This window comes from Lycorma delicatula, chromosome 5 (assembly GCF_047948215.1).
Source record: "Lycorma delicatula isolate Av1 chromosome 5, ASM4794821v1, whole genome shotgun sequence".
Classification (NCBI taxonomy): Eukaryota; Metazoa; Arthropoda; class Insecta; order Hemiptera; family Fulgoridae; genus Lycorma; species Lycorma delicatula.
Genome location: NC_134459.1, coordinates 110,054,902 through 110,071,855, shown reverse-complemented (window position 1 = coordinate 110,071,855; position 16,954 = coordinate 110,054,902). Strand labels below are relative to the sequence as shown.

Here is a 16,954-nt window from a genome sequence, read left to right as displayed (position 1 = left end):
TCTACAAACAAAAATTATAGATTTAATTTTTGTGGATTTTACGAATTATTGTTTTATTTTCTCGTCGAGTATAGATATAATAAAATATATTAAAGGGGAAGTATGTTGTTCATGTAGAAATGGAGTATTGGGTTTTTTAGGTATACGTATAACAAGTTGGCCTTGTTCATCTAGACCAAAAAAATCTAATGTAGACACCACATAACTTCCTTGTACGCCTATTAAATTACATATACACATATTTTTAACATGAAAGTACATAAAATTTATTTCATTCATAAATTCTGATATTTATTCATTTTTTTTATTATTATTATTGAATTATTATTTACTGTAATGTTTTTTACAATGAGTAGCTTTTTTACAATGAGAATTTTATTAATAAGTCAATATATTTAAATTAAAAAAAAGTTAAATAAAAAAAATCAGATGAAGTCTGATTCAAACCGATGTGCCTTCCCCTTTAACATCCAAATATTTCATTAATAAAAATTTGGTTTGGTTCTAACCCTAGAACCAATGAAAATAAGTATTACTTATGATATATCGTTGAAAAGCTCTCAATGGGGCTTATTATTGCAATTAAGAAAAAGCCCAAAATCCAAATATTTTTGATTTTGGCTTTTTTGGACACCTTTGATCGAGTCGATTGCAATCAAAAGGGAAGGTGCTAACTAGATTTTACAACAGTCCTAAATCCAAAATTTCAACATCCTACGGCTAAACGTTTTTGACTTATGCGCGATACATACGTACTTACAGACATCACACCGAAACTAGCCAAAATGGGTGGTCAAAATGGATGTTTCCGTTGAAATCTGGAAATGGAAATTTTTTCGCGATCACAATACTTTCTTTATTTCGTAAAAAGAAGTAAAAATATATATGTGCTTTTGTATGTACGTATTTGTGTATGTACATATGTGTATGTGTATTTTTCGCACTGCTCTTGGTCTTGTATATCAGGATTGACGAAATAGATTTTCTTCAAATTTGGCTCAAATATATCTATGTATACGAGTATACGGCGCTAATCATATTATTCTTTGTTTATAATTATAATTAATAAAATTCGTTTATGGGGTGGGGGAAGTCGTGCATAAACCAATTTCGCTTTTCTTCAGAAGCATTTTAGAGAAAACTTATTACATTTTTATAAAATTTTTTAAACTTCATTAAATTTGTTATCTACAAGCATATATAAAAAACCAAAAATTCTCTTTTTGTTAAATCAACCTCTCCACCCTTAAAATTTAAGTATATATTTTTTGTCTTTTCATCTACGTCCCTTCGATTTAAATATTTTTCATAATTTTTCTTGAAGTTTATATTTCGTATATATAGCTATAAAGAAATGTTTATACTTTTTTTTAATAAAATATAGATCCTGACCTAAAATGCAGAAAACATTTTTGAAAATTTTGTTTTTCTTATTTTAGCTTTTTTTGAAGGCGGGGTGTTATTAAAATTTCGAGAAAATTATACTTAAGAAAATTTATTAATCTTAATCTATATGCGAATAGTTTTAGGAAAATGTTTCTTAAAATTTATTCCCCACCTCTAAAAAATACATATTCTGTTTTGGTTCTAATTTTTTATTTTATTTTAATAAACGGGAAAGTCATGCGATATACTTTGCCAGTTTTTTTTTAAAGTAAAACAATTTTTTAAAGAAATTAATAAGCATGCAATTAGCTACTCAGAAATTAATAAAAAACATTATCAAATTAATAAAAACGTTAAATAATCACGATAACCAAATAAAAGAATTAATTTAATGAAAAATAATATATAAATTTATTAGCAATACCTTTTAACAAATCGGGCAGTCTCTCAACGATTCATCTGCAATCTCTGCATCAAAATGTATGCGCGCACCGAAACTAGTGTAAGGTTATAGTAACGTCATGTGGGCGATGGTACACAGTGTACGAGTATATTTAAGTTAATACAATAAATACTTGCTCTTCCCACACTAAAATTAAATTCCTCTGAAATTTAAAACAAAACGATATCGACAACTTCCAGTCCTATTGACAATCGATTATACTCATTCATTCACTGTTTAGTTTCTTTTACAGCAATCGTTATTTAAAATGTAATACATATATATATATATATATATATATATATATATATATATATATGTATTATGTATATGTACATATATATATATATATATATATGTATGTATGTATATATGTGTGTGCGTGTTTTTATTTTATTTCCTACGAGGGAGTGCTAAAATAACTTTATCTCAGCCATACTTTGTATTTCAGAACATAAATAACATAATACTGATATAGTTTAATCTCTCCAATTTCAATGGTTCTGTTTAATTTCTAATTATCCACCTTTTATAATGTTTCATTAGTTCGTTCTACCTTCTTTATAACATTTTGAGCTTCTTTCCGAGTTTTATATCATACATGTCTGTGTTGTTCTTACTCAATTTTTATTTGGTTTCGTTAAAATAACATCATCGAATCTTAAGTTATTTCTTTTCGGAAAAAGATATTTTATTAGAAAACAACCTTATCTCGAACTTTATGAATTTTTATTCATAACTTTTATTGTAGCAGTTAATGAGAACAGTAATACTCAAAGTTGTTGAATTTTAATTAATAATACTTCTTTGTCAATACTTATCTTTAGGTTTAATGAAAAGTTCATGTCTACTTAATCCTCAAATCTTCGAACAAAATTTCCGAATTTTATTTAATGAATAATTCTTTTTGTTTAAATAATAAATTTATAGTTTTACTAATTTTTACATTAAAAAGTTACAGGGCTTTCAATTCTTGAAAAAAACGTTTTTTGACTATAAAAACATGACTTTTTTGAACAAAGTTGATAAAAAAAATTTATTTTAAATAATTTTTAATCCGCTTTGTTAAAATTTATCTGCGAAAAATCGGCGCGAAAATATGAATTTTAAATGGTTAAAAAGGGGTAATATTCAAAGTGTTATAATTCTGTCAATTTGCATCATAAAGAGTCGCTCAAAAAAGGATTTATAGTTTTGAATTGTTTACAAAAATCCATTTTTGACTCTAACTCTTATTAAAAATCACCCCTACCTGCCAATCGGATTTTCGAATTCTTAAATTACAGGCTAAACAGTCATTTATCAGAAGTTTCATTGTGTCATTAATTACCTCCTTGTTAAAAGACTATTTTACTAAATTAAATTACAAGTAATTATTCAAATTAATCGTATTCCTTTTCTTTAATTAAGAAGGATTACTAGAAGAGAATAATTCCTCTTCACGGCAACCTTTTGTATCTTAAAAGTGGCTTCTGAAAATCCACATTAATAAATATTTAATAATCAAATTTCATTGAAGTGTTGTACGGAGGAGTTTATTTTTTTATCTTCATTTTGCTAGCTTTTTTAAGTGGTATTATAACCGTTATAGATAAAAAATGTACAAGCTGTAAAAATAAATATGTTTTACAACAAGTCATCTTAATAAGAACTTTATTAACATAAGAAAACAAGGCCTATTCAATTAAAGTTATTATTATCTTTAATAGTTATGAATATAATGATAAAAGAACAATAACAATTATAATACTCATACAAATTAGAAAATTATTGTGTTCAATTTACATACGTATATAATCAAGTATTAAGAAATTATATAACTTATGGAGTAATTTAGAGTTGACTACTAATTGAACCGAAATATATCTAGCCTCTATTTAAGGAAATAATAGTTGTAAAATTATTTGTTTTCTTATTTGATTATATCAAATTTGAAAACAGAAAGACTACTGATAAAGTTAGAGGGAAAAATATTTATTTGCAGTTTTTTTTAACAACTCGAACCTAACTTTTTATGCAATTTTATATTTACCTCAAGGCAAGAGCTAGGAACCATTACGTATGAGATTAATTAGCGTTTATTTATTATAGATGACTAGAGGAAACATTTTTTTTTACAGGACCTCTTTCAATTTGTATTTCTACAGATTCCGGTACATTTTTTAGCGGATTTCCAATGAATTTGGAAATTACTAATGCGCCCGATCCTGTTATACATATATTTGTATGTATAAGATTTTTTCGCCCGCTATACTACACGCAAACCTTAACCGATTTTGACGACACTTGGCGAGGTAACGTAAACCTATTGGAGAAAGAGCCTTATTGATTATCAAGCCAATCGGTTCACAGTAAGCGGAGTTACAGCCAAACAACGTTTTTTTTGGATACATTTCCTGATTTTTATTTTTCGTTCTACTGGGTGCAATTCTTTTTACATTTCATTTTATTTTCTTAAGAATAAATAATTTTAAGTGATAAGACTGTTTTGATGCTTATTCTATACAAAGCCTACATAGCACTGGTGAAGCACCCAAGATACCTTTTTATTTATATTGTGTTGTATTTAAGTAAATGATAATTATATACCAAATTAAATGTTTAATTATATGCCACTAGAAATATTTGTTTGATTAAGTTTTGATATCCTAACCGAGAAACTCAATACATAATAATACAATAAATATTATTTGGCGGATTTCCAAAGAATTTGTAGAAATCGCTACTGCGCCCGGTCAGATTTTATAAGTGGGAGGGGGGACCAACCTTTTTACGTTTTGTAGTCTCCTGAATACAATTCTGCAATGTTTATACACTTATGTATATATAAAATTTTTTCGTCCGCTTTACCGGACGCAACAGATTTTGATGAACCTTGACAGAAAGACCGGAATTACAGGAAAAAATCTGGGATTTTGGATAAGTTTTCAAGATTAACTAAAACCGGAAATCAGCCCTTATGACGCACTTACTGCGACAGTTTTATTATTACAAACGATATCTCGTGTTCTTCCTTATATTTCCTTTCAATAAACATGTTAGTGAAAGAAATGACTATGTTTTACAAAATTTTGGACTTTAATTTTAATTTAATTTTACAACTTGTTTTTATTTTTCTTAATTCAGTCACTAATCAAACAATAACTTTAAAGTTAACAGACTATCAAAATTATTCAGACGAATGCCATTTCTCCAATTAATTATTATATCAATAGAAAAAATCAAAGAATAGTTACGCAGTCCACACATAATTACATTATACCAATTGTTAAATATCATCTTCTCTTCAAACTTTACTGTGTATCAAGTTGTAAAACATCATTTTTAAAACACAGTTGTGCATTAAATTTATACTATGCTGTTATATAAGAATTGTGATGTACCAAGTTTCACTATTGCTTTCTGTCTTAAAGGTTCATAAAAAAAACCACTATTAAAGTTATATTTTTTATTACTTTTCACTAAATACTGTAAAGAGAAGATAACGTTTAATGTTTTTACTTCCTTGTACGAAATAAAGAAAGTATTGTGATCGCGAAAAATTTCAGTTTTCAGATTTCAACGAAATATCCATTTTGACCATCCCTCTGAATCCATTTTGACTAGTTTCGGCAAGACGTCTGTACGAATGTATCTCGCATAACTCAAAAACGATTAGCCGTAGGATGTTGAAATTTTGGATTTAGGACTGTTGTAACATCTAATTCCCATTGATTTCACTTTTGATTGCAATCGACTGAATCAAAAGTGTCAAAGTGTCAAAAAAAGCCCAAAATCTAAAAATTTTGAACGTTATGAATATTACATACTTTTTTAAATTGTTAAGTGTATAAATTTGACTCAAAGAAACATTTTTACAACTGGATAAAATGTTCTCAAGATAAAGAATAAAGTTTAAGAATAAGAAGCAATTTAAGTATAAAAAACCAATTAGATACATTAAATAAGCATAAGATTCCCATGATCGAACAGCTATATCTAACGGGAAAGAATATTGATCATGTCAAAAATGGGGTATCGTTTTTTTGCAAATCTTAACGTTTTAGGGTTCAACTGGTTCGTCTAAATCAAAACCATATTATGGACCACATAGGTTATGATACCATATACGTTATGTGTGTCGTACTACCTCTGGCCTTATATCTCAGAACTGACCTAACCGATTTTCTTCAAATTGGGCCCTTCAAATTATCCCCAAGGTTATGAAGATATCTTGAAAAAACAAATTTTGATTTTCTTCAAATATATTTAAGAGAAAATTTTATTAAAGCAATTATGTTACCTACAATGCATACGTTACGGAAAATTTGATTAATCCGGTGATTATGCATAATTACCGGTTAATACGTATAACAACTTCCTCCAATGTTGGAGAATTTAATAAATATTTAGTAATTTATTAAATATAACTTAATTAGTCAAGCTTAGAGAGCGTGGGTTATGTTGATATACGTACTATTCGTCAGTACACAGAATCATCATAATCTTATCAAACATAACCTACGCTCGCTTCGCTCGCTAACATCGACTAATTAATAAAAATGTTTTGATTATTTATATAATAAATTAAATAATTACTGCTTCTAGTAGAGTTATTTTAATATGTAAACCATATATTAATATGGAGGATATGTAAAATGACCGGTATATTTAATAAATTATTATTACATATTAATTAAATCCTCAAACATTCGAGGCGATTGTAAACATTAACCGTTATATATATATATATATATATATATATATATATATAAAAAAAAATTCAGAAAAACAATCTCCACCTATTAAGATTGAAATATCTGTTTTGTTTTGTTCTTTTTCTCTATCTCCCTTTGGTTTAAATATTTTTCAAAAAGTTTATACTTGATATAATGAAGCTATCAAGAAGTGTCTAACTTTTTTTTAAAATGATATTCCCCGGATCTAAAGTACAAAACTTCTTTTATAAATTTTCTTTTTCTAATTTTACACTTTATTGAAGGGGATGTTAGAATTACAGAACACTTTCTTCAACAAATTTCGTTAGCTTAACCTATATATGAATATTTTTAGAAAGATTTTTCTTATAATTTTTCCCCACCTGTAAAAAATATACAATCATTTTTTGGCTTTATGCCTCTTTTAATTTTTATTATTAATAGCCGGGAAAGTCAGGCAATACTTTACCAGCTTTTTTCATTCCATTATATTTTTATTAAAATAGATTTAATTTTTATACAATTTCAACGATTGTGGTGTGAGAATATAAAACATAATTAAGCCCGGTTAAACTCTTACTCCGATTGGCGGAATACTGTTTATTGTAAAGGAACGAGGTCAATTTAGATTCGTCGAAGAATCTTTTCTATCCTACCGGTGTATGAAGATTTCTTCAAATGGTATCGTTTAAGCATTTTCTTTCTTTGAATTTTTTTCGTAGAAAGATTAGCATACAACCCGCTGTATAGATTAGATATTAGATATTTTTTTACGACAAACACAAAGTAAGCTGCAGAACAGGGTTGTTGAACAACAAAAAACATTTTTATCTCCTTTTGAAATGTAGCACAAAAAAAAATACAATTACATCTCTAGAGAACGAAAGTCAAATTTTAATGAATTTATACAGAAATAAACTATATTGTTTGATCCAAAATTTAAAATTACCTACGTATGAAATTCTGCGTTTAAATTTCCTAAAATACAAATGAATTGAATAAATATTTAAATTACTGCAATTGAAGAAGTTTAAAATAAAAATTCGAAAACAAAAATATGAGTAATATTTACATTTTTATCATAACAAAAAGAAAAATTAACCAAAAAATGTATTTTATTATTTTTTTATTTTACATAGTCTTTAATTACTTTTAAAATGAACTTAAAAATTATCTTATCAACAAGATTAATATTATTTTATTAATTTAGATTGAATATAAAATTTATTTAAAAAAATTAATTATTTATAGTAAATAAATTACTTTAAAAATAAAGTATCCTCCTCATGCACTCTATATATAATAGATGAGTGGACAATAGATTGCAGAAATTACATTTCAGGAGGATTGCACAATAAAAAATTATCTAATCCTAAAATCCGGTTCTTTGCAGTCTGATGAAAAGAATTGTAAGAAATCAAAAGAATATTAATATCAGACTAACTCTTTAAGGATTCACCAGTTATAAAAACTATGAATTAATGTTTAGTAAGCCTAGTTCAGAAATTGGTAATTATGACCTGACATCACAGTGTAGCGAATTTTTTTTTTCTTTACATAGGTAAACTAAAAGAAGAACGAAGAGGTCTTCGGAAGAAGAAGAGGGAGAAGATGAAGATGAAGAAGAAGGAAGACCAGCCACTCGTCTCAACATCACGGACTGGAGTCCGGAACAGAGCCCAGCAGAGAAGCGTCCTGAAAGGCAGCCATACCAGAAGCGGATGAAGAGCTTCTACACAACCTCTCCTTTTTAAAAAAACTTACAGTAAGACAAAATAACCCAGCAATTGCGATTCCTCCGGAAAAGGGGACGCATTGCTCCCTCCTTATAGCTAGTGCCCCGTTGTGGCGTATTCCTGCTAGCCTATTAAGAGTTAGCACCGAGAGGACTTCAGTGGACGGTCTGAAGGGGAATTACGTCGGGAGGACAGGCTTTATAAGCCTAGCCTTCCGCGGTCGGCCCATGAAATGGGTTCGATAACGCTGGTTCAACAACGGATTGGAATGCAATTAAATCCGTCTTAAATTCACTAAAATAATAATACAAAACTTGAAAAATTAGATCCGAGATATAAAATAAACCTTTTAAAAAAAACCAAGCCCGATTAGAATCATCCAGCAGCAAGGGACTCTGTCCAGGTTCTGCGATAAAGTAGGGAGTAATAAACTCCTGCCAACTTTGCATTCCATTCCTAAACTAAAAATAAATTGGAAATAAGGGAGACTGATCAGTTTATAATTTATTTTAGAGGAATTCTGAACCGTGGGCAACTGCGATTGTTGTATTATATGTAATGGGTATAAATTTAACTGTAAATTTAACAAAGACGTTTGTCAATTGGAACGTACAAACAGAATGGATGCAGTGAGACAGTGTCGAGGGGATATTAGCGTTAAAATATAATTGGTCAGTTCTGGCCGTGAACTGTTGACTGTAGGACAAGTATACATTGTAGACTGTTAACGCATTGTTAACCCTCTGAACCACTCCGACGCACGGTAATTAAAGGAAAACTGCTTACTATCTTTCCTGGGTTTGTGAGTGAGACCCGCAAAACAATTACTGTCGCTCAGTATTTTCGTGTCTTGCTTTCTTTTTTTAAAATAAATACGTATGTCTAGGGAATAAAGCCTGGAAAGCTAAAAAATGAAAAGTTTTTTTATTGATAAATAAATAATAAAGAATTATGAAATACTTTAAAAAAATAATTGTAAAAAAAAGAAAAATAATAAATTTTCGAGAGCAGCGCTAAATTAAACAAAATACAAATAAACACCAACATCGACAACTTATTATTCTTAATTTGATCCCAACTTTTGTTTAAAGCATTATAAGTTTTTGAAACCTTTTTACACTAATTTAATAGAATTGAAAAAGTATTATTTTTAACAATTTTTCTACTTTTTTTTTGTTATGAAAGAACGGACATCAACAGCTATGGTCATTAGCTAGATAAATTGGTAGCATATGAAAGGATGGATTGTCTTACCTGACCGGGATTCAAACCTGGGATCTCCACACGAAATGCCGAGACGTTACCTACTCAGCCACGGAGGTCGGCATACTTTTTTCTATTCATACTTATTTTTCATTTATTATTTATATTAGTATTATTTATAATGTATAACTGCCAACAAAAATCTCAATCTGTATTAAATATATTCATATTTCTTCAAGTCGATTTTTCAGTAAAATTCTGGCATTTACGTTACGTAAAGAAACCTTTAAATGAAAACCCCGTTTGGGTGAAGAATAAGATTTATCAAATACAAAATACTCGCGCAATTCTGGGCAAGAATATCGACTTATCGTTTTCGACGCCCTCACTATTTTTCAGTCAGAAACGCACATTAAGAGTACATTGCACTACACACGTTCGATTGAGGAGTAGATCCAACACATCCTAGGCACAAGCATCAAGTTTTAGACTCGCTCACCACTGTGACCCACTGTGAAAAATACACCAATACATAGTCAACAAAACCTCAACTTTAGGTTTGTGTTGACATTATATTGTGCGTAACTGAAGAACGACTCAACCAATCTTCAAACAAGTTTTACATGTACACCTTCAGATACAGTTCTTCAGCTTACCTAAATTTCAGTGAAATTGATCCAGTTGTTTTGGAGATTTTCGAGTTACAATTTTTTTACATACGCCTACATATAAATATAGAAATTGCATTTTAATTGAATTGAATTTTCTTTCTCCTCATACCTCAAAACTTAAAAAAATACAATTTCACACCCACTCCACCGTGTGACCGAAAGTAATACCGTATTTTTTTTCGAAAAGTCTGTAAAAAAAAATCTCATGTTTACACCACATGATTTCCTTTTACGTCTATTAAATTACATATGCACATTTTTGTTGTACTTCATTTAAACTTATTTCAGTTAAAAGTGAGATACGTTTCCCCACCTTAATAAAAGTGGACAGTTATACAATTGCTAAAATATTAGTTTCCATTAACATCAAATATTTATCCAATTATTAATTCAACAATCTTACCTGAAATATTAGGGAGTAAAAATCCCTTGATTACTCTTTAAATAAATTGTTTACCAAATAATCCAAAATAAGAACTAATTATTCTTCATCGTAAGCTCAAAATTAATATTTGTTGCCAGTATACAGGAGTTCACTAAACGGAATACTTTAATTATTATTAACTTTTATTTATACGACACACCATAAATCTGAGATACACACCAGAAATCTTGTGCATATTACGCACAAGTGAAAACAAATTTTCAACAATCACTTTAAATTGAATACAATTCAAAAATGTATTTTATTTTTCTGTCAAATAATTAAATAAAATGATTTTTTAAAAATAAATATACAATTTTTATAAGAATTTGCTATGAAAATCCAAAAATAATACGATTTTAAATTATAATTTTCATTTAATATTAAATCAGATTTTTCACCCAATATATTACAAATACACATATGTAATGCCTACTAAATTACATTTACACATTTTTAAAAGTACATAAAATTTTAATTCACTTATGTATTTTTTTTTATAATCTTTGAAATATTATTTATTGTAAAATAAATAATATGTGCCTTTCCTTTAAAAACCAAATATTTCATTAATTAAAATTTTAATTTCGATTGCAATCAAAAAGGAGGTGCACAACTAGATGTTACAACAGTGCTATATCCAAAATTTCAACAACCTACCGCTAATCGTTTTTGAGTTTTCCGAGATACATACGCACATACGAGTATGAACATACAGACGTCATGCCGAACTAGTCAAAATGGATTCAGGGATGATCAAAGTAGATATTTCCGTTAAAATATGTAAACCGAAATGTTTCTCGATCACAATACTTCCTTTATTTCGTACAAGGAAAAAAATGCAACGAGCACCTTAATATTTTAAAAATCAAATTTTAAACCATTTATATTAAAGAAAAAATTATGAAATATGTTAAATAATGATATTTTAATTAGAAGTTGTTCAAGACAATGCGTAAATTACTATTTTTATTTCATTTTTTTTTTTTTTTGTAATTAAAATGAAGCAAGTTAATAACAAGATTTGTACGTGATTAATCGTCCTTGATAAAGTGTAATACGCATCGCAGCAAAGTACTTAGCAGTCAACATATTTATTAGTTTTACGAGAAATTATATTTAACAGGGTTCAGCATGGCAATAAAATATAATTTACTCAGTTGTTATATTAATGTATAATTATTATACTAATAACGGCTTATGAGGTACATTTACTCACACTTGCTAATTCGTATGTTTACACGATTTCAGATTCAAATATATGAGTGAGTACATATGCAAGTACGCAATGATTAGTTTTGTTGAAAATTATTGTTTTGTAACGTTCAAAATATCTTAAGAAAAGCAATTATAATGGTTTTTTTTATTTTTGCTGTCTTGATTTGTATACAATAAAATTTTTATTAACAGAGTTTCACAGAATATCTGGATTAAATAAAGCGTGAAGAAGTTGATTTTTTTCTACTATAATTATTTATATTTATAAAATGACTAACAGACACGGCAATGCTTCGCTATTGCTATATATATATATATATATATATATATAAAAATTAAAAAACTGAACTTCACAAATTTTACCTTTCACTTATTCTCCTTCCCCTTTTCCTTTTCACCCTTCGTCCTCACCCCTCTCCCAGTTTCCTTTTTACCCTTTTTCCCTTTTGCCGCGCGAAAATCGGTCCATAAGTTTCTTGGTCTTTAGCGGACACACAAACGAACAAGCCTTTTATATATATATATATTAAAAAAGTCTGTTTGTATATTTGTTTGTTTCGTAAATATCTCGACACCGTCCCCACCTAGCGGGTATAGTTTTTGCAAAAATATTTCTTTTCACGTAACTAATATTCATATTCTGAATATGAGGCAAATCGGACCATAAATACAATTTTTCGAAATATTTCGACGCCAGCGCCACCTAGCGGGTCCAAACTAATTCAGAAACCTTCCCTGGAATGCGTCCAACCATTCCCCAAAGCTTCATCACCATCGGATGAATGGTTTAGGAAGGCATAAGAGACATACAGATAGACAAACATTCATTTTTATGTATATAGATTTACTTATACAGTATGATAAAAGCGTTGATATATAAATAATGTGATTAAGTATTCCAAAAGAAAAAAATATTTTTTCCGTTTATTGCAGAAAATAATTGTAATCATGAACGGATTGAAGTAGCTAAATAATTGAAGTAGATTGAAGTAGCCTGCTTTAACTTGGTTAAAGCAGGCTTAAATAAGTACTATTAAATTAAGGGAGAATGTAATATAGGCTACTGTATTCTAGATATTTATTTACAACCGAAATTTATGCTGTTTAAAATTAATGATATATATTATTGGTCGTGGAAGTGTAATAATAATGTAATTTGTGGTACTAGCAGTGTTTACAGAATAGTTGGTTATAATGCAAGATTAAAGTACGGAGAACATGTTGTTTGCGTGACTTTAAGCCATTCTAAAGGCTACAGAAAACTGTGATATACTTTTGTTCACGAACCTTTGTATGAGGCAAATTCATTAATCTGATAACTGCTTGGCATGTATTTATAGACGTTTACCAGAATAGATTGTAGGCTAGACGTTTTCAAAGGTTTTACTTTTCCATTATCATTTTTTTTATTTAAAAAGAATCGTATAATTATAAATTCATTAGTATTATTTTTCATGTTTTCCTACTAAAGAAATTTGGTTACAAGATTACGCAAAATTAAGCGATCAGATATGAAAGTTTTAAATCTTACTAAGTCCTAATTTCTAAAGATTATTTGCTTATCAGAAATTGATTATACAAATATACTGAATATTCATTAATGCAATCGTATTTTAAACATTATAATTTGCGTACTAGGTTCCCTATAAATATATTTACAGTAGTCGTATTTGTATATTTGATACACGAATAGAAAAGTATCCTTCTCTTATACTTTATAATTTAAAAAATCTTATGTAGACACCACATGACTTCCTTGTACGCCTATTAAATTACATATATTTTTTATTACATATGTTTTTCTTCATACTTTTTGTTATTATTGAATTATTATTTATTGTAATTTCTTTTTACAATCAGAGGTAATAATTATTAATAAATCAATATATTTAAATTAAGAAAAAGTTAAAAAAAAGTAAATGAAGTCGCATTCGAACCGATGTGCCTTCCCCTTGTAAGATCCAAATATTTCATTAACTAAATTTTTATTGGGCTATAAGTCTGGAACCAATGAAAATAAGTACAACTTATGATATCTCATTGAAAAGCTCTCAATGAGGGTTTATTACTGCAGTTAAGAAAAAGTCCAAAATTCAAATGTTTTGGATTTTGAGCTTTTTTGGACCAGTCGATTGCAATCAAAAGGGGAGGTGCACAACTAGATGTTACAACAGTGCTAAATCCAAAATTTCAACATTCTACGGCTAATCGTTTTTGAGTTATACGAGACACATACGTTCGTACTCTCTGTTCATTCTAAGAAGGAGATATCAAATGCAGACGACCGAGCGCTGTGGAACAGTGTGCCTAAAAAATAATGCATACTAAACTTATAATTCTGTATAATTTCTCATAAAATTTTATACTCACTTTACACTAAGTTTATGTAATTATATTTCTCATAATTCTAATTACTATTATAATCTATTTATGAATTTAACAATATTTATTTAATACTTTTTAATTCTCCACAAAATTTGTAATATAATAAAACCTACGAAAACAATAATATTCCAAACAATAACTACCATATTACTAAAAATAATTTAATAGATAAAATATAACTTTAACAAAACCTTACCACTTCGAAATATTAAGAAAATTGCTTACCGTATTCTCTGTCAGTGTCCGACAAACACCGGATTCTCTCTATTATATCCGATTCTTTATCACCCCCAGAAGTTGGCGTTGACGACGAATCATCTCTAACATTAATTATTAGTTCGTCGACCACAACATTGAGAAAATTATCTAAGTCCCACTTTTTCTTTTCTTCTTCTGTAATATGCTTCACGCACTATTTCCACTTGTCAGTTACTCGTTCACGCCTTTTTCACTTTTTCAAGCAGGATTTTAACGTCTTTCATTTTATATTTATTATTATTTCGGGAAACATTACCTTTTACTTGGCTCCACACTAACTCAATTGGATTAAGGTTACAGTGATAACGGGGAACCTTAAGATCGGATGAACTTTGGTTTAAGCCAAATCATCGATTACAAATTTATTATATTTGTCACGATTGTGATTTACATTTTCAAGGAGTTCTGCTTTTAAACTGTTTTCTCTAAAGTGGATTTTTTTGATGAGTCATAAAGCAATTTCTTGTTTCCTCTACAAAATGTTTAGAATATTTTCCAATTTCACACTACGGTACGGAGCATTGTCCATTACAACAATACTATTTTCGGGAAATAATGACAATACTTTTTTAAACCACTTCGTAAAATATCTCCGTACATGTCATCGTGGTAGTCGTCTCCAGATATATTGGATTCAAAAACGAGTAATCCTCCATCTAAAAATTCATTTTCATGGCCAATATGTACCATAATTAATCGCTTTCCTTAATTTTTTTTAGGTCGCAGGTCCCTGCCCCCTGCCTAATCCTGACAGAAATTCTGTTTTTACCGATGTAACTGTCGTATCATACCAAATTCTTGACGTGGTGTGGCTTTAATTTACCCACGTCTCATCCAAATAAAATATAGTTCTACCCGTTTTTCTATAATTTGCTATTTTTTAAAAAATAATTATGCCGCCAAATTATGATGTCCTGTCGATCAACAATTATACTTTATTTCTTTTAATAAATTTAAAATACATCGATAACAGTAATTTATGTAAACTAGTGCGTCCAATCTTTGGTAAACTCTTGTCAGAGCAATTTTTTTAAGGTTGTTATTTCATTTCGAAAAAAGAATTATGTACAGTCAAACTTATTATATTTTTTTCAAATTCATTCTATTTTCGTAGTCAGGTTTTTCACGTTTTCTATTTTTAACAGGAGTTTCTACCTTTCCTTTCCTATTTATTTCAGTCCGTAATCTAGTAATACTACTAACCGACACACCGGTTAATTCAAAAGCAAGTTTCATTATTTCCTTTTTAACCAACGTAAGATTTTTCACCAGCAGTTGATTGAATACGTTTAAATATATTTTTTTCACCACTACGCAAATCTTTCCCTTTTCTGTGCTTATTAAAAGATGTTCCTGAATTATCACCCATATCGATAAACTATTTGAACACACACACACACACACACACACAGGCTAATCACACACACACAGGCTAATCACACTATCAAATCTCACAATATGTAATAATCGCACAGTAAATAAATCTTACACAATAACCGAATATACTCACACACTCACGCGTACCAAAAAAAGTACTGAAACATAGAATTATAATTAAAAGTATCCAGTATGGAATAAGAGAATTTATACTGCAATTTTGAAGCTGATGATAACCAACGATGTTTGCTTATATACATCCGGTAGTTACAACAGCTCGGCGCATACTTTAGTGTGCTGAATATACACTACCATACTCGCAGTTTTTTTTAATTTCATATCTCCATCTTAGAATGAACAGAGAATACATATGGATATTTCCGCTGAGATCTGATAACGGAAATTTTTCGCGATTACAATACTTTAGTTCGTATAAGTAAAATGCCTGAACTTAAAAATTATTTTGTAATAGAGTATAATATTTTCTTATAAACAAATTATTTTTTTATTATTCAGATGTACATTCTTGAGACCAATATTAAATATTATAATTGCATTATCAAATCAGAAATCTAAGTTTAATAAAAACTAAATATTTTAAATAAATTATTTGGAAGTTTAAAACTTCCAAGAACTTTTAAAATGTAAATCATTCTTCGGAAGTCATCTCGATCACAACTTCCTCTTCCATCAGTTTCAGGTAATCTGATTTGCTTTTCACGCTCTACAGCTTTTCCAAAATATGCTTATTTAATAGGTTTACGACTATCCTGGTCATATGTCCCAAGAAATTTAACCTTATTTTCCTTATCGTTGATGTTTCCTTAACGTCTTCTTGGTTTTGGTAGATCTCTTTGTTAAATTTCAGTCTGTTATTTTTGGACCGTGGATACTTTCGTATGCTTCTTTAGATTTTGAGCAATCTTTTGAGGTGTTAGATGTATGTTTCAATATCTTAAGGTTACTGATCTTACTACAGTTGTATAATGTCTTAATTTAGCGATCTTGGAGAGGTTATTCCTATTTTAAAGTGTCCTTAGTGATAAATTTATTATTTATAACTTATTTTTATTAATAAATAAATAAAAAAATTGTGTGTTTATATGACCCTTACTTAATCGACATTTTTGTAAATAATTTGTTTTATTACTTTATTT

At 28.7% G+C, this 16,954-nt stretch overlaps 1 protein-coding gene across 2 annotated transcripts in view; it reads right to left on the bottom strand.

Annotated features, from left to right (window-relative positions):
* LOC142325296 (uncharacterized) overlaps positions 1 to 16,954 on the bottom strand; it is a 315,502-nt gene that overhangs the window by 264,766 nt on the left and 33,782 nt on the right. Inside the window, exon 1 of one of the 2 annotated variants that reach the window (XM_075366858.1) lies at positions 1,811 to 1,868. The exons of the other annotated variant lie outside the window; for it this stretch is intronic. The gene's annotated coding sequence lies outside the window, so the exon portion shown is untranslated. Of the gene's footprint in view, positions 1 to 1,810; positions 1,869 to 16,954 lie in introns of those variants that run through there. 2 annotated transcript variants of the gene reach the window in all.